This window comes from Carcharhinus amblyrhynchos, chromosome 14 (genome assembly GCF_965287045.1).
Source record: "Carcharhinus amblyrhynchos chromosome 14, sCarAmb.v2.hapA, whole genome shotgun sequence".
NCBI lineage: Eukaryota > Metazoa > Chordata > Chondrichthyes > Carcharhiniformes > Carcharhinidae > Carcharhinus > Carcharhinus amblyrhynchos.
The window spans coordinates 33404190-33431939 of record NC_137337.1 but is presented as its reverse complement, the minus strand read 5'-3'; the positions used below and the strand labels follow the sequence as shown (position 1 = coordinate 33431939).

The 27750-nt window shown below is 42.5% G+C and overlaps 1 long non-coding RNA gene across 1 annotated transcript in view; it reads right to left on the bottom strand.

Moving 5' to 3' along the window:
- Window positions 1-27126, bottom strand: part of LOC145352241 (uncharacterized) — a 29716-nt gene extending 2590 nt beyond the window's left edge. The window contains exons 1-2 of the long non-coding RNA XR_013888518.1: window positions 27045-27126; window positions 8397-8427 (exon numbers count right to left, since the gene is read on the bottom strand). This is a non-coding gene — a long non-coding RNA (uncharacterized LOC145352241). The remainder of the gene's footprint in view (window positions 1-8396; window positions 8428-27044) is intronic.
- Window positions 27127-27750: the final 624 nt, after the last annotated feature.

The window sequence follows — 27750 nt, the reverse complement described above, 5'->3', positions numbered from 1 at the left end:
TGTCTAAACAGTGAGAGGCAAACAGGGCACACAGCTGGCTTTGCAAGGAAGGCAGTCTTTGCCATGGTACATTGACTGCATGTACATATTTAGCAGGTACTGCATCTCAGTGGTGAGATAAAATTCACTTGTTTTGTGTTGGCATGTGCCATACTCAGCACATCATTCTGGTGAATCATGCTACCCTGACAGCAGGCATGATGCATTCATTCTGTGCCAATCTGTTGTGCCATCAATCTTTTAACTTCTCAAAGCAGAGGGTGGCTGCTGGGTAACAAATCTGCCCAACACGTGTTTCATTATTTCTTCTCCACAACTGTATTTGATCGGAATGCACACAACACGAGCTGCCAGGAGAATCATCATCAAAGGTGTGATTGGGCTGCAGAAGAATATCACTGCATCAACTACTCAGCACAGTTTGTATCTCAAATTTATGGTGTTGTATTGCAGTCTCCACAATCTTGCAATCATGGTTGGACTACCCACTTGCCCACTGAGTCACCCTACCCATCTAACTCTACCACCCATCTACCCAGTTACCCACTCACCTGCCAACCCACTCTCCACCTACCCATTTTCGCATCTCACTCACTTATTCATTCACGCAAGTACGCACTTTCATTAAAATATTGACTTTCAAATACTCAGCAGAATACAGCTGCTAGTGCCTCATAAAAAGATATGTCCTCTCTTTCTCCCTCTCCCCAGTGTCACCGCAGTCCAATAAAGCTCCCTCGGAGACACTGCACTGCACATTGCTTGGAGGGCTGGGATCAGATGATCCTGGGTGAAGATGTGCAGCAACGTTGGGTCAAGGTAATTTTCCATTCAACATTGTTGCTGCTAGGAAGACTCAGGCCATAATAATTTAGCGATGCATAGTAAATAAATTTACAGCATACTGTGTTTTCATTCCTTTTCCTGATGGGAAAGGTCCTACAGTACCTAAACACTCGGGGCAGCATAGTGAGGCATCAGTGCTAACCACGGCACTAGGGTTGGGTCACTGTCTGTGTGGAATTTGCACATTTGCTGTGTCTGCATGGCTTCCTCTGAGTGCTCTGGGTTTCCTCCCACAGTCTGAAAGGTGTGCTGGTTAGGTGCATTAGCTATGCTAAATTCTCCTTCAGTGTACCTTAACAGGTGTCTGAGAGTGGCTACTAGGAGATTTTCACAGTAACTTCATTACAATGTTCACGTAAGCCTATTAATGACACTAATAAATAAATTTTAAACTAATGAGGAAAGCTGATTCACTTAATATTGCACTTTTCAGAAACACAATTACATTTTCTTTATTCACGTGATGTGGGCATTGCTGGCTCGGCCAGCATTTATTGGCCATCCCTAACTGCCCCGAGAAGGTGGCGGTGAGCTGAGAAACTATGGCATCGAAAATCATGAAGGATTTGGGGCAGAGAAGATCAGGAGAAACTGTTTCCATGGGGGAAGGATGAAGCACCAGCAGGAACTGATTTAAGATAATTGGCAAAAGAAGCCAATGGCGACAGGAGGTAAAACCTTCTCATGCAGCAGCTGGTTAAGGGTCTGGAAGACATTGTCTGTGAGAGTGATGGAGGTAAAGTCAATTGAAGCATTGAAGAGAGAATTAGATCATCATCTGCAAAAGAAGAATGTGCAAGGCTACAGAGAGAAGGTAGGAGTGTGGCACTAAGTGAATTGTTCCTTCAGAGAGCCAACACAGCTATGATTGGTTACAGCCATTCAACCTGTGATTATAAGGGTTATATTTCAGAATTCCAAAAATGTGAAAGATACAGCCTGGGTGGTTGGTGCAGACTTGATGAGCCAAATGGCCTCCTTGTGTAGTCTAGGGATTCTAAGATGAGAAGTTAGTAATGGGAAATAATGAACTCTGGCTGGGGTTTGTCAAAGCTCATCAACAAGAGTGACTCGGTAGCATTGCCAATCCAGATGGCAAAATCTGATGGAGATATCAGCCAGATCGGGCCTGCAGAAAGTGGTGACAAAAACATCTTGAGCCAAAAACCTACTTGATCGGACCCTCACCAAACTACTTGCCATAGATATACCTATCATTGTTAGATATGACCACTGCAATCCTTGTCAAGGCACTCATCTTCACACTGAGGCTACCTGTCATCATGTTGTGAGGCATGTTCCACACTACAGGTATAATGGCAATATCATTGGACAGGTAAACTAGAGGACTAGGCTCATGTTCTGGGGACTGGGGTTCAAATCCCACCATGGCAGCTGGTGAAATTTTCATTCAATAAAAATCTGGAACTGAAAAGCTAATCTTAGAAATGACGATCAGGAAACCATTGCTGATTATCATAAAAACCCACCACATTCACCAATGTCCTTTAAGGAAGGAAATCTGCCATCCTTGCTTGGTTTGGCCTACACATGACTCCAGAGCCATAGTAATGTGGTTGACTCTTAACTGCCCTCTGAAATGGTGGGGCAAGCCACTCAGTTTAAGGGCAACTAATTATGGTAAACAAATGCTGGCCTTGCCAATGATGCCAACAGCATCACCAAGAGTAAATAAATAAACAGCAACATGCTAAGTGGTCTTGCAGCTCAGAATTGAGCATCCATTCACTGCTCTAAGTCAGCAGCAGCAGTGTTCTATTCCACTACAAATCTGTCATCTTACAGCCCAACATATACTTCTCTCACCAACAAACCAGTTTGGCACTAACTTGGCCTCCACAGCCCTTATATGTTAGAGAATTTCACCAACCCCAGTGAAGGAGTTTCTCCTCATCTCAGTCCTAAACGGCCTGCCTCAAACCCTGAGACTGTGACGGGCGGCACAGTGGATAGCACTGCTGCCTCACAGCACCAGAGACCCAGGTTTAATTCCAGACTCGGGTCACTGTGTGGAGTCTGCACATTCTCCCCTGTCTGCATGGGTTTCCTCTGGGCGCTCCCATTTCCTCTCAGTCCAAAGTTGTGCGGGTTAGGTTGATTGGCCATGTTAAATTAATCCTAGTGTCAGGGGGATTTGCAGGGTAAATACGAGGGGTTACAGGGATAAGACCCGGGTGGGATTGTGGTTGGTGCAGACTTGATGGGTTGAATAGCCTCCTTCTGTACTGTAGGGACTCTATGATTCTATGAGCCCTTGTTTAAAGGATCCCCTCGCCAGAGGGAACATCATCCCTCAATCCAGTCAACATAGCCCTGTCAGAATGTTATATTTTTCAATGCGATCCCCTCTCAGGTAGCAGTATGACAAGCCAAGGGTAGTGGCAGAGAGATAAAGCTAGATAATACTGGCTTTCATGTGGGAGACAGACCCGTGCTAATGGACGCTGCCGATAAAGAATGAGATGCAAATGAGGGAGGACTGAATATTGAGTATAAATTATTGTACACAGCCAGAAAAATTAAGCAAATATTACCCAAGTGGGGAATAATTCCACTTTACTGATTACGAAAGCACTTAGAAATCATATAACCAAGTGCAGAAAATGTTAACTTCATATATTTCATCAACTAGAATTAAGCAAATTGCATTGCGTCTTTCATTATGATCCACAAATACATCACAAGAGAATGGCCTCCTGCTCAATCACATTGCCAAGCTATGGGCGTAATCTCACTAATAAAGAAACTAAGTTACCTGCTTTGTCAACCACTTTACATTCAAAAGTCAAGAATCCAAAGCTTTTGGTGGTAACTGGATTTTCACTGACAAACAAAAAACAAAGAAAAGTACAGCACAGGAAATGGCCCTTCAGCCCTCCAAGCCTATGCCGATTACGATGTCTGCCTGAACTAAAACTGTATGCACTTACGGAATCAATATCCTTCCATTCCCATCCTATTCATGTATTTGTTTAAATGCCGTTTTCACACCTGCTCCCACCACCTCCTTGGGCACTGTGCTCGAGACATTCATTGTATAAAAAAAAATTTGCCTTACACATCTCCTCCAAACTTTTTCCCATGCACCTTAAACATACATCCCTTAGTACTTGACTTTTCTATCCTAGGACAGAGCATCTGATTATCCACTCTGTCCCTACCACAATCTTGTGAAATCTGTCAGGTCACTCCTCAACCTCCAGCATTCCAGTGTTCATAAACTGAGTTTATCCAACCACTCAATACCCTCCAGACCAGGCAATATCCTGGTAAACCTCTTCTGTACCCTTTCCAAAGCATCCACATTCTTCTGGTAGTGTGGTGACTAGAATTGTACACAATATTCTAAATGAGGCCTAACCAAGGTTCTGTACAGCTGCAGCATGACCTGCCAATTTTTACACTCAATGCCCTGACCGATGAAGGCAAGCATGCTGTATGCCTCCTTGACAACCTTAACTACCTGCATTGCCACTTTCCGTAATATGTGGACATGTACATCCAGATCTCTGTCTGTCAATATTCCAAAGGGTTCCACCATTTACTCTTCTGTAAAACGTCCTGATACAGAGGAAAAAAATTGAGAATTGAGAACTGAATTTTATCCCGAGTCATTCACCTGCTACGGATCCCCAAAATGCCACTTTCTGGATGGTGCCAATCTAGTTAACTTCTGAGGCAAGGTTTCACAAAGTTGTTCCTTCTCCTTCTCTCCATAAAAGGAGAAGAAAAGCAAAGCCACGGTAAATCCATCTCCATGTTACATTATATGTTATTCACCTTTGACGAATTTTTCTTCCTTGATAAAGCAAATTACTGGAAACTTATATTTGCGTGTAATTTTTAAACACAATAAAACATCACATGATGATTAAACAGCAAAATTACTGGAAATGCTGGAATCTGAAGCCAAAAGAGAAAATGCTGGGAAATCTCAAGTGGTCTGGTAACATCTAAAAAGGAGAGAAAAGAGCTGACGTTTCAAATCCAGATGACCATTTGTCAAATCTTTTGATTGCAATAATGATTCCTGGTGGCAAAAATCAAACCAGTGCTATGGCAGTAGAAGTTATCAGTGAAATGGGTAGCTTTTAAAGGACATCTTTTGACAGAGGATAGTGAGTTAACGAGGTAGATAGCTTGCAGGGCAGTATTACAGATTAATATGAGGGTGGCATAGTGATAAGCACTGTTGCCTCTCATCTCAAGAGACTTGGGTTCAACTGTGGCTTTGGGTGGCTGTGTGTGCGGAGTTTGCACGTTCTCCCAGATTTGCGTAGGTTTCCTCTGGGAGCTCTGGTTTCCTCTGTCAGTCCAAAGATGTGCAGGTTAGGTGGATTGGCCATGCTAAGCTGTTGCTTAGTGTCCAAAGATACGTAGATTAAAGGGGATTAGTGGTGTAAATATGTGGGGTTACAGGGATAGGGCCCAGGTAACATATTCTCTCAAAGAATCGATGTAAACTCGATGGGCCAAATGACCTTCTCCTGCACTGCAAGGATTCTATTCTACACTTTCACTGAAAGTGGCAGTGAGAGGGGTAGTTGCAAAATGGCCAGAGCACAAAAATCAACTGGTGCAGAGACTTAGCCCAAGCTGAATTTCAAACCATGCAACTTTGGTGGAGACATTTGTAAATGGAGGTCACTAAATACAGATTGACGGCAGGTTTTACCATGGTTAAATGTGGTAATAGGGAGGATGGCACAGAAATGAGTGTTGTGGAAAACAGAAACCTCACCCTTGTAAAATTGTGAAGTTACGGCCATGGGGGAAGGAATTGTGACCCAAGATGAGGCTGTGTTCTCAGAATAAACAGGAAGACAAAAAAAGAGAAAAGATGAGAAATAATTAGTGAAATTTAGGTGAATGTTAAAAATCACCTTGGTAAAGATTTTCTGGCTGAATGCCAAGGCTACCAAAGAGAACCACATAGGTACTGCATGGTAGGTTGTTGCATAAAGGTTAACTGTCATGGGATCCAGGGTGGAGGTATCTAAATTGGCTTGATGACAGAAGCCAGAGGGTGGTTGCAGAGGGTTGTTTTTCAAACTGGGGGCCTGTGACTAGCGGTCAGTGCTGGATCCACTGTTATTTGTCATTTATATTAATAATTTGGATGAGAATATAGGAGACATTGTTAGTAAGTTTGCAGATGATACCGAGATTGGTGACATAGTGGACAGTGAACAAAGTTATCTCCGACTGCAACAGGATCTTGATCAATTGGGCCAGTGGGCTGACGAATGGCAGATAGAGTTTAGTTTAGGTAAATGTGTGGTGATGCATTTTGGTAGATTGAACCATTGCAGGACTTACCCAGTTAATGGTAGGGCACTGGGGAGAGTTACAGAACAAAGAGATTTAGGGGTACATGTTCATAGCTCCTTGAAAGTGGAGTCACAGGTGGGCAGAATGGTGAAGAAGGCATTCAGCATGCTTGGTTTCATCAGTCAGAAAATTGAATACAGGAGTTGGGATGTCTTGCACATCTCCTCCAAACATTGGTACAAGACATTGGTAAGGCCACACTTGGAATACTGTGTACAGTTCTGGTCACCCTATTATAGAAAGGATATTATTAAACTAGAAAGATTGCAGAAAAAATTTACTAGGATGCTACTGGGACTAGATGGTTTGAGTTTTGAGGAGAGGCTGGATAGACTGGGACCTTTTTCCTCAGGAGCTTCAGGAGGCTGAGGGGTGACTTTATATAGAGGTCTATAAAATAATGAGGGGGATAGATAAGGTAGATAGTCAATAAGGTTTCCCGAAGGTAGGGAAATCTAAAACTAGAGGGCATTGTTTTAAAGGTGAGAGGGGAGAGATATAAAAATGTCCAAAGGGGCAATTTTTTCACAGAGGGTGGTGTGTGTTTGGAACAAGCTGCCAGAGATAGTAGTAGGACAGGTACAATTTTATTTTTTAAAAAGCATTTAGATAGTTACATGGATAAGATGGGTGTAGAGGGATAGGGGCCAAATACAGGCAACTAGGATTAGCTTAGGTTTTAAAAAAAGGGCAGCATGGACAAGTTGGGCCAAAGGGCCTGTTTCCATGCTGTAAACATCTATTACTCTGAGAAGGGAGGAAACTTCAGAAAGAATTACTTGCATTTATATCATATCTTTCTTGACTCGCAAACGTCTGAAAGTGTATGACAGCTAATAAAGGACTTTAACATGTAGTCACTGTTTTACTGTTGAAAACCCTGAGCCAATTTGCACATAGCAAATGGCAATGTGATAATGGCCAGATAATCTGTAACTATTGAGGGATAAATATTGGCCTATATAGACAGACCATCTCTCTTAAAGCAAGGAAGTTGCTGAGGGGCTTTACATTTCAGCAGGTAAAGAATTTAAAGCGGATGTTGATGGGATGATAGAGAATGGACTGTATAAAGATGCCAGGTTTTTTGTAAAGGCAATATCTTTCCTATAATGGTAAGAAGTCATATTTGAAATCATGAGGTTTCAGAGTGCTGCTCCTTCTTCAGGTGATAAAGGAGCAGTGCTCCGAAAGGTCATGATTCAAAAAAAAAACCTGTTGGACTTTAACCTGGTGTTGAGTGACTTGTTACTGTACCCACCCCAGTCCAATGCCAGCATCTCTACATCTTTCCTGTAATGTGTAGGATCAGAGAATATGACAGAATATGTGGTTTGAGTGAGTTGTATTCCCCGAGTGGGTAGTTGTTAAATGGTAATAAACTAAATTTTAGTCAGGTCCAGCATGTCTTAGATTCATCCAAGATGAATTTCTGAATCTTGAGGGGTTTCTAGATGTTGAGACTCTTATTCAGAGGAGAACAGACATTGTGATATGTAACATGGAACAGACAGGTGGTTAGGAAACCTACAGATTCTATCATAGATATTTTTATTCTTAAATCTTGCTTTCCATTCTTCATAGGGCAATTACTTAGCCCTTTTTTTAAGAAAAAGGAAGAGTGTATTGTGACTGCATTCACTTTGACGTGAACACACATTTATATGACAAATTTGACACTGGAGAAGCAAAAGTTACTGCTTAACTCTTTGCTCATTTTATTAATTTTATACTCACGCCCTTGCAGTGCACATAATGGTCCAAACATAACTTGCCTCTTTAACAAACTTCTCTTCCCCAACCAAAAAAAGTTAATCTCAGAGCCTTTCTTCATAGCTTTGAATCACAATCTTGTTAACAGTCTCATCATCCCCTGAACATGTTCCAATCTCCTCGTTCTGTTGAGGGCAAGGTGTTCAGAAAATGAACAAAAATTCCAAATGAGGTATCAATAATGCCCTGAAGTAATGTTAAATATTGCGAGGCTGTACTTCAAAATGTATCCTTACAGTGAAACACTGTTAGGAATTATCCCCTGTACTTTGTGACCTTGTAGGTGCAGTTCACATCGACTTGTTACTTTCATGAATATTCACAAACTCCCAACTCTAAATTTGCTGCAGGCAGAACAAGCATAATTCTTTTGTTTAGTTTACTTGGCAGATCTGTCAGATGTTTTAAAATGATGGAAAACATACCTCCCCATTGCATTCCAAAGCAAGATGTGACCTGGAAAACAAACAGAATTTAAAAATAGGAAGTAAGACCATTAGCTGTATCACAAATATTCATTGAATTATAGAATTCCTTCAGTACAGAAGGCCATTCAGCCCATCGAGTCTCCAATAGAGCATCTCAACCAGGTCAATCCCTCACCCTATCGCCATAACAGCCCCCCCCCCCCGCCCCCGCCAAATCTACACATCTTTGGGCACTGAAGGGCAATTTAGCATAGCCAATCCACCTAACCCATATATCTTCGGGCTGTAGAAGGAAACTGGAGCACCTGGAGGAAACCCACACAGACACAGTGAGAACGTCTGTGCAGAGTTTGCACAGTCACCCAAGCCTGGAATCAAACCCAGGTCCCTAGTGCTGTAAGGCAGCAGCGCTAAACCACTGCGCTAGTGTGCTGCCCACTTTATTCAAAAATAAAACACTGATGGATAAAAGCAGATAACATGCTTGATAGTTAGAATTAATCCACTGGGGTGCGTATTTGTCCAAGGATACTCTTTCATCTTTAAATTAGTTGGAAATAATGCCTGTTTAATTACAAAAACCAAATTTGTTCATACTTCTAATTCATATGTTCATAGGTGTGTGATATTTAACACCACTGAATGTTAATACCTCAGCGTGTGATAACCTGCTGATTCCTCATAATATTTCAGCTCGTACATCGAGTTGCTGAAACTCCTCTCTTTTTAGAACCATAATAATATTGCCCAGATGTCAAAATAGCTTTATTACTATCAGCATATGCTGTTTTAAATACTTCATTGCAATATTTGAGGTAAATTTTGTTTCAGAGAAGACTGAAGTTCAGCTGTGATAATTGGCTTAACTGCAGCTAAAGCAGCTTGAAGACTATTACACTAAAAATAGAACCAAGTAGACCGAGATGATTAACAGCTAGGAAGACAGAGAGCAGGTTGGCTTACCAACCTGGACAACTGGAGAAACTGGCTGGGATTTTACTACCTCGTTCGGGTGAGGCTTGTAAAATCACGCCCGAGGCCAAACAGAGAATTCCGTTCTGTGAGCCTCGGCCACACCGATTCTGGGATGGGCGAGGTGGTAAAACTCCAGTCACTGTTTGAAAAATGCAGCCAGAGAGTAGTTTGGCTTTGAGACTTACTGAATGCTTTTAAATTAATTGTAACAGCAAATCCTGGAAGACTACATTGTCATGGAGATAGGTGGAGCTCATGCAAGTTGTATGATGATGATTAGTCAGTGTGTTTGTTGGGGGAGTGGATGCTCTACGGCAGGGCAAAAGGCCATACAGAAAAGGTGCTGTTATTAGCAGGTTCCAGCAACTATTGTTGTTAGCTAACCTGTGTAATTGACACACCTAAAGTACTTCCACTGTCCTGCTGGGAATCTCCTGCTGCAATTGAGTTCCGAGGACAGCAGTTGCTTCAGGAATCTAATGTCAGGCGTAAGAAAGACAGCAGAGCTAGTATTGTGCGATTCGTACCTCAATGCTGGGCATATCGGCTGGGGAGTGGATACTGCTGTTGGATGCCTTTCCTGCTGCAAGGTTTGGAGGATCCTGCAAATATGCCACCATAATGTGCCAGACCCACACTAGGCAGACTGAGGAGGCTCCTCAATATTGGTCTTGGCACCTGAATTTCACCTCCATGAAACTAAACAGCCTGCTCATTCTTTAAAAAAAAATCCATTTGTGGGACATGGACATCTCTGGCAGGCCAGCATTTATTGCCCATCTCTAGCTGCCTTGAGGACAGTTGAGAGTCAACCACGCTGTGATTCTGGAATCACATGTAGGCCAGATCAGGTAAAGAAGGCACATTTCCTTCTCTAAAAGGACATTAGTGAACCAAATGGGTTTTTATGATAATCAACAATGGTTTCATGATCAGTAGATTCTTAAATCCAGATGTTTGTTATTAAATTCAAATTCCACCATCTGCTGTAGTGGGATTCAAACTTGGGTCCTCAGAACATTAGCTGAGTTCCTGGATTAACAGTCTAGCAATGATACCACTGGGCCATCACGTCCCCTCTATTTCTTGCTTGGCTGGAGCCATGGCAGGAATTGCACTTCTGCTCCGCTGCAGTACAAGGATTTCTCACAGCTGAGAAGAGCAACGGGTACCCAAAAACCCATCCCTGAAGGTGCACGGAGGTAGAAACAGCTAGCACTGTGTTAGTATGTCAGCAATGTTGCTATTTTCCAAGAACCATGTGTACACTTGCAGAATCCACTTTTGGTGGTTGCCAGCTAGTTGCACATTGAGAGAATGGAAGTCCTTCCTGCTGTTGAAGGCCACTGGCTGGTCTGTAGGATCCATGACATCGCGATGCATGCAACTGAGGATGCCCTGCACCAGGGCATTTCACCTATGGTCCTTGAGACAAAAGGATTCTTCTCCTGCTTGACTGGGTCAGTTGGGTAGCACACAGTCACCAGCCCTCAACTCTTTAATGCAATGATTGGCCATAGCCTTGGAGATACCAAACGTATTCTGAATGGATCACCGAGAAGATTGGAGGTATGGAAGTTGGGAGCCACCATCACAGACTATAATTTTCAGTCAATTTGATTCACTCTGCATGATATCAAGTAGTAACTGTAAGCACCAGGTACACCAATGACGGTGGGTCTTGGACAACAACCAGCCAGAGTGTTGAACACTCATTCTTCACAGTTAACATACCTCTTGCACATCTACAACACTGGTATTCAGCTGATAATGTCAAAAATTGACCATGGATGTTGAATATACAAAAGCAGGATCAAATCCAAAGCAATTACTACCCCATCATTCTACTCTCAATGATCAGCAAAGTGATGGAAGGGATCTTTGCAGTATGGTCAAGGAGTATTTACTCAGTAATAACCTGTTCATTGACACTCTCTAGGGGTTTCTAGATCACCCCACTCCAGAACACACAGTCAAGGTCCAAACATGGACAAAAGAGCTGAATTGCCCAGATGATTTGAGAATGACAGCTCTCGAGATTAGGGCAGCATTTGAATGAATGTAGTAGTAAGGAGCCCCAGTGAAATTGTAATCTATGGGAGCCAGGGGAAACCTTCCCACTAGCTGGAGCACAAAGCAAGGCGGTTATGGTTATTGATGGCAAATCATCTCAGTCCCAGGACATTGCTGCAGGAAATCCACAAGGAGGTACCCTAGGCCCAACCATCTTTAGCTGTTCCACCATTGACTTCCTGTCACTGGCCATTAGGTCAGAAGTAAGGATACCCACTGATGATTGCAACTCCTCAGATAATGAAACATAGAAAATAGGTGTAGTAGGCCATTTGGCCCTGCGAGCCTACACCACCATTCAATATGATCGTGGTTAATCTTGCACTCTCAGTATCCCAGTCCTGCTTAATCTCCATATCCCTTGATCTTTTTAAGCCACGAGGACCACATCCAGCTCCCTTGTGAACATAGTTAATGAACTGGCCTCAACAGCTTTCTGTGATAGAGAATTCCACAGGTTCACAACTGAGTGAAGAAGTTTTTCCTCATCTCAGTCCTGAATAGCTTACACTTTATTCTTAGGCCAAGACTGCTAATTCTGGACTTCCCTAGTATGGGGGCATTTTTCCTGCATCCAACCTGTCTAGTCCCATCAGGATTTTATACATGTTTCTATTAGTTCTTCTCTCAATCTTCTAAATTCCAGTGAGTACAAGCCCAGTTGATTCAGTTGCTCTTCATATATCAGTCCTGCCATTCCAGGACTCAGTTTGGTGAACCTTCGCTGGACTCACTTAATAAGAAGAATGTCCTTCTTTAGACTAGAAGACCAAAACTACACACAATACTCAAGATGTGTCCTCATCAGGGCCCTGTATAACTGCAGCAAGACATCTTTACTCCTATACTTAAATCCTCTTGCTTTGAAGGCTAGCATGCCATTAGCTTTCCTCAGCCTGCTGTATCTGCATACCAACCTTCAGCAACTGTTCCACCATGACACCCAGATCATGTTGCACTTTCCTCTAATGGCCTTCATTCAAATAATAATTTTCCTTCCTGTTTTTGCCACCAAACTGCATAACCTCACATTTAATCCACATTATATTGCATTTACCAAATATTTGCCCACTTAGCAAGCCTGTCCAAGTCATCCTGCAACCTCTTAGCATCCTCCTCACAGCACATACCACCAGCAGCTTAGCATTGTCTGCAAATTTGGAGATACTGCACTCAAATCATTCATCCACATCATTAATGGAGTCTCAGCACTGAACTCTGTGGTACCCCACTAGTCACTGCCTGCCACTCTGAAAGGACTCATTTATTCCCACTCTCTGCTTCCTGTCTGCCAAACATCTGTGTCAATACATTACCCCCAGTGCCATGAGTTTTAATTTTGCTCACTAATCTCTTGTATGGGACCTTGTCAAAAGCCTTTAAGGCCCAGATATACAATGTCCACAGGTTCACCCTTGTCCACTCTACTGGTCACATCCTCAAAGATTCCAGGTTTGTCAAGCATGATTTCCCTTTAGTGAATCCATGCTGACTTGGACTGTTTCTGCCACCACTTTCCAAATGCTCGGTTATTGCAATTAATAATTGACTCCAGCATTTTCCCCACCACCAATGTCAGGCTAACCAGTCTATAATTCCTGGTTTTCTCTCCCACTCCTTTTTTAAAAAGGTTGGGGGGGGGGTGGTGTCACATTAGCTCCCCTCCAATCCACTGGAACTCATCCAAACATAGAACAGTACAGCACAGTACAGGCCCTTTGGTCCTCAATGTTGTGCCAAACTATGTCCAAACTCAAGATCAGGCTATACCACTCCCTATCATTCTGGCGTGCTCCATGTGCCTATCCAATAATCACTTGAAAGTTCCTAAAGTGTCCGACTCCACTATCACAGCAGGGACTGTATTCCACACTCCAACCACTCAGAGTAAAGAATCTACCTTGGACATCTTTCCTATATCTCCCACCATGAACCTTATAGTTTTGCCCCCTAGTAACATCCACCTGAGGATATAGTCTCTGCATGTCCATTCTTATCTATCCCCATCATCATCTTATAAACCTCTATCAAATCGCCTCTCATCCTCCTCTGCTCTAAAGAGAAAAAAGCCCCAGCTCCCTCAACCTTTCCTCATAAGACCTACCATCCGTGTGAAAAAATTACCCCCAATACCATGAGTTTTAATGAGTTTCCCAGAGTCTATAGAATTTTGGAAAATGATCACCAATACATCCATTATTTCTAGGGCCACTTCCTTGAGTACACTGGGATGCAGAACATCAGGCCCTGGGAACTTAACAGATTTTAATCCCAGTAATTTCCCCAGGTACAATTTCTTGACTAAAGGTTTCTACTAGTTCCTCCTTTATGCTAGACACTTTGCCCTTAGTATTTCTGGGAGGTTTTTTGTGTCTTCCTTGGTGACAACAGATCCAAAAGTATTTGTTCAGCTGGGCTCATTGTTGCCCATTACAAATTCACCTGATTCTAACTATAAGGGACCTACATTTGTCTTCACCAATCTTTTTCTCTTTATGTATCTAATAGAAGCTTTTGCAGTCAGTTTTTATGTTTTCTGCAAGCCTACTCTTATACTCTATTTTCCCCTTCTGAATTAAATCCTTTGTCCTCCCTTGCTGGATTTTTAATTTCTCCCAATCCTCAGGCTTGCTGCTTTTTCTGGCCATTTTCTATGCCTCCTCTTTGACTTTAACACTATCCTTGATTTCCCTTGTTGGCCATTTCCTCGTCTGTTGCGCACTTAGTTTATTTTGGAATAATCCTGGCCCACATATTTTGTGAAACCGTTGCATAATTTGTTACTGGGCACATTAGGGGGAATGTAAAGATAATTTGTGTTCCCACAGGCTAGGGAGTGGCCATGACAATAGAAAGGTCAGGCAGAGAATTGTGGCTGCGATGCTGTCACCCATTCCCTAATTCAGGATGGCTTCCTTGCTGGGAATGCAGGATTATTCCTTACACTGGCAAGTTTAAGAATGTCAGTAATGGTTATGTACATGCTGGTAACTTCATGCTGCTTGGCGTTGAGAATTATTTTGATGAAGGAATGTGTAAGTGGCACAAAGGCCTTACAATGATCCCTGTTTTGCTGGAATTATTCTCATCAAATAAACAAATTAAATTTTCCCCACATGTGAATGAGATGGTGCTGATATTACCATCACTGAAAATTGGCTATATTTCATTTGAAAAAAAGTTTCACATCCAATTGGTACAGGCTAACCAACAAAAACATTATCAATAAATAAATACTAAGCCTAATGTTTCCTGTTCAACAGAGGAAGAATATCTGATCTCTCCATGATAACGGTTGGTTTATCTTTACAGAACATGTGTTAAATTATTTAAATCACAAGAACAGCATGTTCAGCCCTAATAACTTTCTATCTGTGGAATAAGTTTATTCCTGAGAAGCAGTTTCAAAATGGTCAGCAAAAGCAAACACATTTCATAACTAAAACTGATCTGTAATTGTGTGGCATGGTGGCATTGTGGTTAGCACTGTTGCCTCACAGCACCAGGGACCTGGGCTCGATTCCCTGTTTGGGTCACTGTCTATGTGGAATTTGCAGGTTCTCCCCGTGTCTGCGTGGGTTTCCTCCTCATGCTCAAGTTTCCTCCCACCGTCCAATGATGTGTGAATTAAGTTGATTGGCCACTGTTGATTGCCCCATAGTGTCAGGGGAAAAGCAGAGTAAATATGTGGGGTTACGAGAATAAGGCCTGGGTGGGATTATGGTCAGTGCAGACTCGATGGGCTGAATGGCCTCCTTCTGCACTGTAGAGATTCTATGATTGTATATAGGTTATTCTCTTTCACAAAATTTAAAGAATGACTTTGACCCATAAGACCATTAGACATGGGAGCAGAATTAGGCCACTCGGCCCATTGAGTCTGCTCTGCCATTCAATCATGGCTGATATTTGTATCATCCCCATTCTCCTGCTTTTTCCCCATAACCCCTGACCCTCTTAGTAATCAAGAGCCTATCTATCTCTGTCTTAGACACTCAATGACCTGACCTCCACAGCCCTCTGCGGCAAAGGGTTCCACAGATTCACCACTCTCTGGCTGAAGAACTTCCTCCTCATTTCTCTTTTAAAGGATCATGCCTTTAGTCTGAGGTTGTGCCCTCTTGTTCTAGTTTTCCCTACTAGTGGAAACATCCTCCCCATGTCCACTCTATTCAGGCCTCGCATGTCCTCTAAGTTTCAATAAGATCCCCCTCATCCGTCTAAACTCCAACGAGTACAGACCCAGAGTCCTCAACTGTTGCTCGTCTGATAAGCTCTTCATTCCAAGGATCATTCTTGTGAACCTCCTCTGGATCCTTTCCAAGGCCAGCATATCCTTCCTTAGATATGGGGCTCAAAACTACTCAATACTTCAAATGGAGTCTGACCAGAGCCTCATACAGCCTCAAGTACATCCCTGCTCTTGTATTCTAGCCCTTTTGACATGAATGCTAACATTGCATTTGCCTTCCAACTGCCGACTGAACCTGACCCATACCTCTTTTGTATTGGTTGAAGGTGCGCTCAGTTTCAGAATCTCCTCACATAGGCTACATGCACAAACAACAATGCTTCCTGTAGAATTGTTTAACATGCTTGTATATCTTTAGTGATTGCTTTTTAAAAAAGTGTAGCTATTTAAAGAAAGAAGTGAATATCTGTATTAAAAAGATGCTGAGAAAGTTCACCTTTATCAGTGAACAGCAGCAGCCAGAACTTACTCAAGAACAAGGCAAACATGCATTATGATGTGAAGCTATTTCCAGATACTCTTCTAACAAAGGTCATGACCCCTATAAAAATAGCATCCAGCAACTCAAAAAGCTTGAGTACCCGAACAGAAATCAAATAAATTGGTGTAGGGACACATGGATCTGCTTTCAAAATTTTGTTGATGTTCTTCTGGAGATTTTTTATCTTTCTTGCTATAGAAAGCAAGATTATGACTGGTTTACTGAGCGATAGGTGCAAATTATTTCATATTGTTTCATATATTGTTTAGCAAAATTTGGCAAAGTAGTCGAGTGATGTTGATAAGTGTCGACTTAAGGAGGGTGAAAAAGTCAGAGACAGGACAGATGAAGTTCAATGCTGAGAAATTGGAAGTAATAGCTTTTGGGAGACTAATAAGAAGTGATGGTACATTATTCATATTGTGATTTTGACAAATGTATACGAACATAGAATCCAAAGAGTGCAGAAGGAGGCCATTCAGTCCATCAAGCCTGCACTGACAATAATGCTATTGGCCCTATCCCTGTAATCCCACGTATTAACTCTGCTGATCCCCCTGACACCAACGGATAATTTAGCATGACCAATCCACCTAATCTGTGGGAGGAAACCGGAGCGTCCAGGGGAAATCCACACAGATACAAGGAGAATGTGCAAACGCCACACTCACACGGTCACCCAAGACTGGAATCAAACCTGGAGCTGTGAGGCAGCAGTGCTAAGCACTGTGCCAACAGGGGGATCTTGAGGTAATATATTGAAATCTTAAAAGATGGCAGGGCAAATTGATAAGGTAGTTAAAATCAAAATCCTGTGGACGTTAGCAATCGGAAATAAAAACAGAAAATGCGGAAAATACTCAGTAGGTCAGGCAGCATCGGAGGAGAGAGAACCAGAGTTAACATTTCAGGTTGATGCCCTTATATTAGAACTAGAATAAAACACGTGGGTTATTTGAGTTTATAAATATAGAAAACAAAGGGCTCATGCTATAATTTTATAAATTACTGGCTAAGTCTTAGCTGGGGGTTGTGAACAATTCTGGGTCAATTACTGTGGGAAATATGTCCAGGTGTCAGAAATGGTACAAACCAGGTTTAGCGGGATGTTAGCAGAGAAGAAGAAATTCAAGTCTCAGGAAAAGGTGGAAATGTTCAGACTGCCTTTCAATAAGGAGAAGCTCTAGAGGTGATCTAACTGAGGCCTTTGGAGGATGAGAGGCTTGGTTGGAACTGATGTTCTCATTAATGGGTCAATAACCGGGCGAATGGGATCAAAGGTTATGGGAAAAAAGCAGGATTAGGCTATTGAATTGGATGATCAGCCATGATGATAATGAATTGTGGAGCAGGCTCGAAGGGCCAAATGGCCTCCTCCTGCTCCTATCTTCTACGTTAACAAGAGGTCATAGTTCCAAAATCGCTTGCAAAGGATCCAGAAAGGAAATGATTGTCAGAATGCCGTAGCTGAAAAGGTGGCGCAACAAATGGCCTCCTCTTGGGCTGTAAGCATTCTCGGAATCTAAATCATTAGCACACATCATTTCAAACGCAGGTTCAGAGATACTTTAGGATGAAAAATTTACAAGGGTTATGGACAAAGAGCGAGGGTGTGGGGTTTAAACCTGACTGCTCTTTCAAACAGCTAACGAGACTCTCTGGCCTCCCCTCAGTGTTTATCTTGGCAGCGGGAGGTGGTACATGTTTGCTGGTGGCAGGATCTGCCAGACCAGAGATTTCACCAGCATGAATGGCCAGAGAATTTCAGACCATTGATTGAGAGTGTCCTTCCTGATTTACGATTCTAATACCTTGTCTTCGTCGTCAGGGTACGTTGATGTTTAGTGTCAGTGCAGTATATTGATCAGTGTAACAATGCCCAATATACAACACTGTGCTCAGATTCCACTTCACACTCAGCACTGGCAGCAGGACACAAAAATGACCCTCAACCTCAGTGCTATGCAATGGTCAGATGAAAGTTCTTTCAAAAATCTGATGTGGTCCATCACACTGGCCTTCAATTTATATTGACTATAGAACTGATTTTTTTTGGCATTTTTATGAACATAAGTGGGATTATTTTTGCTAGAGCACAGAAGAGTGAGGGCCGGAATTCTCTGACCACGCCTGTAGTTGGGATTTTGCGGTCTCATTGGCAGACCAGAGATTTCTGGCCACAATGGCTTATCAGAGACTTTTTCAAATAACAATGATGATTTTGAGTCAGTTGATGAAATAACTAGTTTCTCAAATTTTAATGTTTCTTAAATATTATAGGGGTTTGGTAGCCTGTGGAAGTTGAGAAGTAGCGTTGGGATGCTATCGGAATAAGAGTTAATAAAAGCAAAATACAGCCGATGCTGAAAATCTGAAACAAAAACAGAAAATGCTGGAAAACCTCAGCGGGTCTGGAAGCATCTGTGCAGAGAGAATGTTTCCAGTCCATATGGCCCTTCTTCAGAACTCTGAAGAAAAGTAAAAGGGAAGTTCTACGATAGGGTAGAGGGTAGGAGAGATTAAATAACAAAATAATTCATGCTTGAAGGAGTCAAGGGGAACATTAATGGAGTAAAGAGACAAACATTGTGTCCAGATGTAGGCCATAGTTACCATCTGAATGCAACATGAAGAGACTAAACAACCAAAACAAATAAACACATAGAACAAGTAGAATGCAGAAGTTATGATCTAAAGTTTTTCAATTCAATGTTGAGTCCAGAAGACCATACAGAATCAAGTTGACCCAAGTAAAATTGCGACCTGGAAGAAGGGCAGCAGGGAGACCACCCAGATAATTTTATGGGCCTCCGTCTCCCTCTGGCCAGCACGAATCTGGTAAAGTTGGCCTGGAGTTTCCATGTTAATGATGTTTAGCTCTTGAATACACTGCTGGAAAGATTGATGGAAGCGGTTTCAATAGTAACTTTCAATGGGTGTTGGATGCCCACTTCATAATGACATATTTGCTACTCTATAAACAATGACCAGGTGAGAGGGACTGAAGAATGGTGGGGGAGTCCAGGACAAGGGGTCATAGTTTGAGGATAAAGGGCAAACCTTTTAGAACAGGTGAGGGGAAGTTTCGTCACCCAGAGAGGGTGAATCTGTGGAATTCACTCCCACTAAGTGTAGCTGAGGCCAAAGTGTTGTCAAATTTCAAGAAGAAATTAGATAGAGATTTTGGGGCTAAAGAGATCATCGGAGGAAAGGGGAGGCATCAGGGTATCGAATTTGGTGATCAGCCATGATTAAGATGATGAATGGTGGAGCAGGTTCGAAGAGCTGAGTGGCCTACTCTTGCTTCTGGTTTCTATGCAGACAATCAGTTCTGATGAAAGGTCAAAACCTGTTTTCTTCTTCACAGATGCTGCCAGATAGTTAGCACAGGCACAATGAGCTGCTGAATTTCCTCCTTACGTATTGCATGATTCAATGTTTAACTCAACAATTAAAAGGTACTGGTTAGCACTGCTGTTTCATAGCTCCAGGGACCTGGGTTCAATTCCTGGCTTGAGTCTTGAGAACGTGTGGAGTTTGCACATTCTCCTCGTGTCTGCGTGGGTTTCCTCCAGGGGAATCTACTTTTCTTCTACAGTCCAAAAATGTGTGGGTTAGGTTGATTGGCTATGCTAAGATTGCCCCATAGTGTTCTGAGATGCGTACATTTGAGGGATTAGGGGGTAAATATGTAGGGATATGTGGGTAGGGCCTGGGTGGGATTGTGGTCAGTGCAGACTCAATGGGCCAAATGGCCTCTTTCTGCACTGTAGGGTTTCTATGATTCTATGTACATGTATTGATTTGTTTGTCTGCTATATTTTTTCCCCTTCTGAAGGTAATAATTTTTGCCTGAGTATAGTTCCAAGCCTCAATCTGTCCCTTCTACTGGGTTCCCAAGCCATGAAAAGAAATCCAGAACTTTATTCCATTGCTATTTAAAGAAAAAAATAATTTTTTTGCTGAAAACAAAAGCTGCTACAGGTCACCTGACCACAGGGCTGGGCCCTTGTTCTAAGAGGCACCAAGAGGGATTACAGGAACAAAGTAATTATTTTTTGCAGCCTGTAGAATCTCACACCTCATTGGACAGACCCCTTTCAATCACATAACCAAGAGATTCAGAAATTGAACCTCATTATGCTTGCAGAGCTGCCAATAGACACATTGGACTATCCAGGTCCAATTCAAAAGGGAACCAAGGGAAGTCATTTGTATCTAATAAGCTAACGCTTTTAATGGATTCAGAAGATAAGTCTAGACAATGGCTTTCCAACAACAGACCCTCAATGTGGATGGTTAGGCTTTCAACAGCTAAAGATTGGATCATTATCAGTCCAGAAATCAAAACCAGTTTCAGACACTGGATAAATATCCCTATTGAAGTCACCGTAGGAGAAATAAAAGATCGCATGATTCGAGTGACTATTTTGAAATCTCTATATGCCTTTGAGAGTGGAGAAATCCTCAAACTGTTGTTTTAATGTCAATCGGAAAGGATTCCAGTTGCCTAGCCGAACAATTTTAATGATTTTATGTAGTCTACTCTAACCAAAATTTTTTGGAACTGAAGTTAGCCATAAAGGAAACACCCTCACATGAATTAACATTCATTTCTGTGAACCTTGTATTGTTATTATCCATCGTTTGAAAGCTCTATGTCTGTGTACGCGTCTGCATGTATGTGTGCCTTTGTGAATCTGTCGGTCTGTGAGTCCATGCATGTTTGTAGAATGGTCCCAGTTCTTGAATGTGAAATAAGTAACCTTCTGAGTTAATCTTACTGTGAGTTTGCTGTGGATTATTAGTAAATTGGATCTCACAAACTGAGGGTTTGTGTGAAAACAAGCCACTCATACATAGAAAAGAATTTAAAATATCTGCTTTTGGGCAGGGAGTGAGAGGAATTAAATCCAGTCTGACTGTCTCTCTCCTATCTGTAACCATTGTCAATGTGATTATTATTCATGCAGGCTGCCAAAAGGCTATTCAACTGCAGGGTGAACACAGCAAGGCTATCATTTTCTACCCACCTTTGATGTTGTTTAGGGATGACTATTCGTTAAGACTTCCTAAGTCCCTGCCTTTCTTCAAATAATGCCATAGGATCTTTTTGTTCAGCTGAACTGACAAATCATAGAATCTCTACAGTGCAGAAGGAGGCCATTCAGCCCATCAAGTCTGTACCAATTCTGAATATGTTACCCAGGCCCTTTCCTCCACCTTATCCCCATAACTCCACACATTCACCATGACTAATCCACTTAACCTACACATCTTGATACATTAAGGGTCAACTTAGCATGGCCAATCCACCTAAACCCTTACATCCTTTGACTGGGAGAAAGCTGGAGCACCCATAGGAAATCCACACTGACACAGGGAAAACGTGCAAACTCCACACAGTCAGTCGGAATTGAGCACAGGTCCCTGGCGCTGTGAGGCAGCAGTGCTAACCACTGTGCCACCATGGCCTCAGTTTAACATCTGTACAGAACAGCATCCTTGACAACATAACACTTTTTCAGTCCTGCTGAAGTAGCAACCTAGATTGTGTGCTCGAACCTTGGAGTGAGACTTCTTGGAATTGGCAATAAGAACTTCTACTTTATGTAAATGTCAAATAATATCCAATCCTGTAGCTCTCATTTAAGCAGTGTGTTACATGCACTACAAAAGAATACTTCACTCATATTCCCTTGTCAATATTTTGCACACAATCCCTTTCAACATCCAGTTATTCTTTTACTCTTCCATTGAAATATACCTCCTGATTTCCTCTAACATTTCCACATGTTAAAGCCAGGAGGATTTAATCTGACACTGCTGTATAAATTATTTAGAAACTGAGCACATTCTTTCCTACACTTGACATTTGTTGGCTTTCGCTGGCCAATTATGCCTGCATTCTATAAGATGCAGTACATTACAAAACTGTATAAGAACATCCTTTTAGTATACTACTGGCAATACTGAATGTACCAAATACAACAACAAAATAGATAAATTTAACCTGGGGTTACTTTCTGCACCTTTCTTCATTTAGTTGGTATCTTTTCCTGTCTTCCCTGTGATGTACATCTATACATTGAGTGTGTTGGGGCTTGGAGTGTGGAGTGCCCCTTTAAGAGCATGGGTCAGATGACTCCTGGGCAATTAGCTCCTCCCAGTGTGGGACCTGGTTGGTCAGTCTTAAATCTGACTGTGAATTAGTGCAGACTTCTGCTAAAGAGCTCCCAGTCCTCAAGTTATTAAGCCTGCCTCGTGATTCCTGATGCATCCTTAGTCCATAGAGGCATATTCAACACTCCTCTTCCAGTTTCCCCCTCCTATCTTGAAAGTAGCAGGACAGTAGCGGGTACATTGCTACATGCTGCAGCTAGCCTACACTGATGTGGATCACATCCGAATTCTTTGTGGATAGTGAATATTATTATTAGCAAGCTTGTTAACTTCACAGTCAGTTCAAATCTGTTCAAAACACATGCACATTCTCAACAGGGTTCAGCACATCGGTTCTCTGTCCTGATCACTTCGGCAATTCTCCCCTCCCCAGGTACTTTGGGACATCTTTTATTGTCCAACCAAATAAACCAACTCAAACTAACTCAAGGACAATTGAAAAGGGGCAGCTCCCAAAAGGAGGACAGCCACCCAAAACAAAAGGAAACTTAAAACATCAAATTAAAATGTGATTGAAGGGGGTCAATAATGCACCCCAGTTCCTGCGGTGCCCAGTGGGCACAGAACCCCCAGTGCTTTGAGATGTTATAACACCCTGAATACCTGCCTGATTTGAGACTGACTAATTCAGCACTAAACAACTACAGCTGGGAAACTTTTTACTCTCTTGGCTCATTGTTCAATCACATTTGCAATTTACCAAGACATTCTTCAACTTTATATGGTTTTATCCTCTGACATTTCTACCTTGGCAATACAACATTTGTGATCATCAAATCAGCTTCATAATTATGCTCTGGATAATGTAGAACAATTCAAAAGTATCTTTGTTTCAAGTAAGTGGAACAGGGGGATAAGAGAACACATATACGGCCTAATGATACAAATAGCTTTCATCGCTGGAGAACAGTATAAGTCACTCAGTATTCAATACACTGAAATCGTTTAGACATGAAGGAATCTTGTTTTACTTGATTGACTATAGCTGTGATAAATATATTTAGTAAGCTCTGGCCAATTTAACTTTCAGCTAGGCTCATCATATCATGTGGAAGTCAAACAATTTCAATCAATGACCCTATTTATTCTGAAAGTTGTCCAACTTAATTTCGTTAGTCAGTCTTTAGTGTTTGCGTATTTAAATAAAACCAAAAAATGCTAGACGTCATTGATAAACTGATTATTGTTAATCAAGTTTAAAGTTTTAAAGTTTTGAAGTTTATTTATTAGTGTCATAAGTCGGCTTACATTAACTCTGCAATGAAGTTACTGTGAAAATCCCCTAGTGGCCACATTCCAGCGCATGTTCGAGTGCAGTGAGGGAGAATTTAACATAGCCAATGCATCGAACCAGCACATCTTTCAGGCTGTGGGAGGGAACCTGGAGGAAATCCATGCAGACATGGGGAGAATATGCAGACTCCACACTGACAGATATTCAAGCTAGGAATCAAATCTGGGTCTTTGATACTGTGAGGCAGCACTGCTAACCACTGTGCTGCCCACGCAAGTTCCTCAACAAGTTCAAGAAACAAACAAATTATATCTCAATAGCAATGCTCAAAGAATGGAGACTAAGCAGACAAGTCCCAGAGGACAGAGGAGAGTAGCTGATAGGGCAGATTTCCCTGGTGAGGTGAGTAAGGAGCAATCTTGTATCAAAACTGAAATATGAAGCAGGCTAGGCAGAGTCTGTGGTGGGAGAAGTAGAGTTAATGGGTAGGATTTTCCAGCTGAGTTTGCTCCAAGACTGGAAAATCCTGCCCGAGATCAACAGACCTTTGCATCGTCCATGCCCCGCCCACTATGATTTCCATAGCGGGCAGGACAGGAAAATTCCTCCCAATGCTTCAGGTTTGATGAATTCTGATGTATCAAACCAGCCTCCCATTCACTAACTCTGTGTCCATCACACAAACCAGCCTCCCATCCACTGACTCTGTGTCCATCACACAAACCAGCCTCCCATCCACTGACTCTGTGTCCATCACACAAACCAGCCTCCCATCCACTGACTCTGTGTCCATCACACAAACCAGCCTCCCATCCACTGACTCTGTGTCCATCACACAAACCAGCCTCCCATCCACTGACTCTGTGTCCATCACACAAACCAGCCTCCCATCCACTGACTCTGTGTCCATCACACAAACCAGTCTCCCATCCACTGACTCTGTGTCCATCACACAAACCAGCCTCCCATCCACTGACTCTGTGTCCATCACACAAACCAGCCTCCCATCCACTGACTCTGTGTCCATCACACAAACCAGCCTCCCATCCACTGACTCTGTGTCCATCACACAAACCAGCCTCCCATCCACTGACTCTGTGTCCATCACACAAACCAGCCTCCCATCCACTGACTCTGTGTCCATCACACAAACCAGCCTCCCATCCACTGACTCTGTGTCCATCACACAAACCAGCCTCCCATCCATTGACTCTGTGTCCATCACACAAACCAGCCTCCCACCCACTGACTCTGTGTCCATCACACAAACCAGCCTCCCATCCACTGACTCTGTGTCCATCACACAAACCAGCCTCCCATCCACTGACTCTGTGTCCATCACACAAACCAGCCTCCCATCCACTGACTCTGTGTCCATCACATAAACCAGCCTCCCATCCACTGACTCTGTGTCCATCACACAAACCAGCCTCCCATCCACTGACTCTGTGTCCATCACATAAACCAGTCTCCCATCCATTGACTCTGTGTCCATCACACAAACCAGCCTCCCATCCATTGACTCTGTGTCCATCACACAAACCAGACTCCCATCCATTGACTCTGTGTCCATCACACAAACCAGCCTCCCATCCACTGACTCTGTGTCCATCACACAAACCAGACTCCCATCCATTGACTCTGTGTCCATCACACAAACCAGCCTCCCATCCACTGACTCTGTGTTCATCACACAAACCAGCCTCCCATCCACTGACTCTGTGTCCATCACACAAACCAGCCTCCCATCCATTGACTCTGTCCATCACACAAACCAGCCTCCCATCCATTGACTCTGTGTCCATCACACAAACCAGCCTCCCATCCATTGACTCTGTGTCCATCACATAAACCAGTCTCCCATCCATTGACTCTGTGTCCATCACACAAACCAGCCTCCCATCCATTGACTTTGTCTATACTTTAAGTCTTGATTACCTGTAAAGACTCACATTCCAACCATTATCTTCTAAATTGAGTTTGTGTCTTTATATGTCCTGTTTGTGAACACAACTCCCACTCACCTTATGAAGGAGCAGCATTCCAAAAGCTTGTGGCTTGTGCTACCAAATAAACCTGTTGGACTTTAACCTGGTGTTGTGAGACATCTTATTGTGCTTACCCCAGTCCAACACCAGCATCTCCACGTCATGTCCATCACACAAACCAGCCTCCCATCCAGTGACTCTGATTACACTTCCCACTGCCTCGGCAAAGCAGCCAGCATAATTAAGAACCCCACGCATCCCGCACATTCTCTCTTCCACCTTCTTCTGTCGGGAAGCGATACAAAAGTCTGAGGTCACGTATCAAACGACTCAAGAATAACTTCTTCCTTACTGCCATCAGATTTTTGAATGGACCTATCTTGCATTAAGTTGATCTTTCTCTACATCCTAGCTATGACAGCAACATTACATTTCTTTCTCTATGAATGGTATGCATGTCTGTAAAGCGCATAAGAAACAATGCTTTTCACTGTATACTAATACATGTGACAATAAATCAAATCAAAATATACAGTCATCGACCTGAAAAGTCTGTGAAATAACTCTGCTTCTCTCTCCACAGATGCTGCCTGACCTGCCAGCATTTTCTGTTTTTATTTCAAACTTACAGCATCCACGGTATTTCATTATAGTGCTGGTAATCTAGTACGAATGGAATGGATGCTGTATGTCGGTATGTCTGGCTGGAGAAGCTGAGAAGATCGGGAAGTCCGAGGGAATAAAGTGAGTGAAGCTGAAGATTTTAAAGCCAATTCTCAAGCATGAAAAACCAACGGAAATTGATGTCAGTTAAGGGCACTGTATGGGTGAGGGCTTGAGCTGTATTTTATACATAAACTGGTGTTTGTGGAGGATAGAGAGAGGAGGCCAGGAAAGAGAACATAGGAAAACTAACATTCTTGAAATAAATAAATGGTGCCATTATATTGCAGCTAGCAGTTTGACACTGTGCTAGCCAGCAATTACACTGCTGGCTCCACACTGCTCTATATGCATGCAAAGCAGAACTGTGAACATTAAATGCCCAAATAAAGCTCTACTCATTAATTCCAGTTAATATTAGTCAAAAAGCAATGATCTTCACCAACATTAAACTGAGATCCTTATATAGTTGTTGACAAGGATTAACAACTTACTACTTGAAGCTCAACTACAAGAATCCCAAACAGAACAAGATCTCTGAGACATTTTTTTTCTGCTGGATATGTACTTGGTGCAAACTCAAACTTGAGTTAGGCTGGGTTCTTTGCATAAGCTCAAACACAGTCATATCAAAGCAGAAACTGCAATTTAACCAAACCAAATTGTATTGTTACAACTGAATCAGATTGGCCTGATGGAATCTTAATGAACGATATCTCCACCTTTCCGGTAGCAATCAAATAATAAACTCCACTAGTTTAAAACATGAAGGCTCATGCTGTTCTTTCAGCCTTACCTGTTGCTCATGATGCAGAGTTTGGTCAGTTTCTGATAACCTTTGGCAACGTTGGGCCTGTGTGAAAGACTTTTCACCGCAGTTCCAACTTTCTCCTTCATCTGTAGCTGTTACAAACCACCATCAAACAAAGACGTCACCAAGTCCTGTTCTCAGCTGGTAGGAAAAAAAGATGCCAAAGATTGGCATGTTGCCACTTTAGATAAACAGTAAGGGTTCAAGTAAAAATGGTAGGAAAGGGCACTGTGCTTAATAAATAATGATGCAGTGTTTGCTGCTTGGAATTCAGTTTGATCGTACAATATCTGAAACAGCTGGAGGAAACTGAGCAGATATCCCGTCGCCTAAATGCCACACAAAACAGTCTGCATTAAACAAATGCTCAACTTTTTGATTAGGTGGATTGGCCATGCTAAATTGCCCCTTAGTGTCAGGGTGCTAGGTGGGATAAATGCATAGGGGTACAGGGATATGTCCTGGATGGGATAATGGTTGGTGCAGACTTGATGGGCCGAATGGCCTCCTTCTACACTGTTGGGATTCTATGATTGAAGCAGTTGATGAAATGCAGTCCTGTTTTATGCTTCATCAAGAACCCAGTAGAAAGAACTACCTGGCAAACAGGCAGGTAAATGTTTGGGTGCATTCACTGAGGCCAGATAACATCAGTCCCCAGCAGTTAACTAACTCTTTGGAGGAGAGGTGT